The sequence below is a fragment of the Suncus etruscus genome, chromosome 14 (assembly GCF_024139225.1).
Source record: "Suncus etruscus isolate mSunEtr1 chromosome 14, mSunEtr1.pri.cur, whole genome shotgun sequence".
NCBI classification, from domain to species: Eukaryota; Metazoa; Chordata; class Mammalia; order Eulipotyphla; family Soricidae; genus Suncus; species Suncus etruscus.
Genome location: NC_064861.1, coordinates 57422807 through 57423470, shown reverse-complemented (window position 1 = coordinate 57423470; position 664 = coordinate 57422807). Strand labels below are relative to the sequence as shown.

General features: G+C 34.5%; 1 non-coding gene across 1 annotated transcript; it reads left to right on the top strand.

Moving 5' to 3' along the window:
- Window positions 1-244: 244 nt before the first annotated feature.
- Window positions 245-354, top strand: LOC126029250 (U6 spliceosomal RNA). Its single transcript, XR_007502887.1, has one exon. It is a non-coding gene; the product is annotated as a U6 spliceosomal RNA (small nuclear RNA).
- Window positions 355-664: the final 310 nt, after the last annotated feature.

The following is a 664-nucleotide window of genomic DNA, read 5'->3' as shown; positions in this document are numbered from 1 at the left end:
TTGAATCATCTTGTTTTGCCTCATATATGGAAGGGAAAGAAAAAAAAAAGTGGATGGTACCAGGAGCAAACAGTCATATGAGCATTTAGTGGAAATAAAAAATGATCAGCCCCAAACACCAAACCCAAAGTCATCAACAACAGAATCAAGATACCCAATCTAGACTTATTTTTTTTTTAAAAATTTTACAGCTTCATCACTTTTCCATTGTAGATGACTGCTCCATTCGGAAATTATTGAACTTGTGCTCGCTTCGGCAGCACATATACTAAAATTGGAACGATACACGAAGATTAGCATGGCCCCTGCGCAAGAATGGAAACCATTGAACTTCCTAACACCTACAATCTTGTTGCTGCGAATTTAAAAAAACCCACACACACAAAAAAAGTACAGCAAATTTGTACATCAGTGCTAGGCATGTGGGCACCATTGTAATAATGCTACCTAAATAAAAATAAAAAAAAATTAAAAAATTAAAAAAAATGTTCTGCTCGTTCATTAGCAGGAGAGTGTGAGCTCCGCACATAGAAAAATTTTCTCTTACTTAAGACAGGAATCCAAAATAATGCTGTGTATCCATATCAAGGTAGCAGGAAAGGACCAAGTGGTATTTTAATTAAATGGTTTACTAAAGTTTATGCTGTGTTTATATATAAATTCT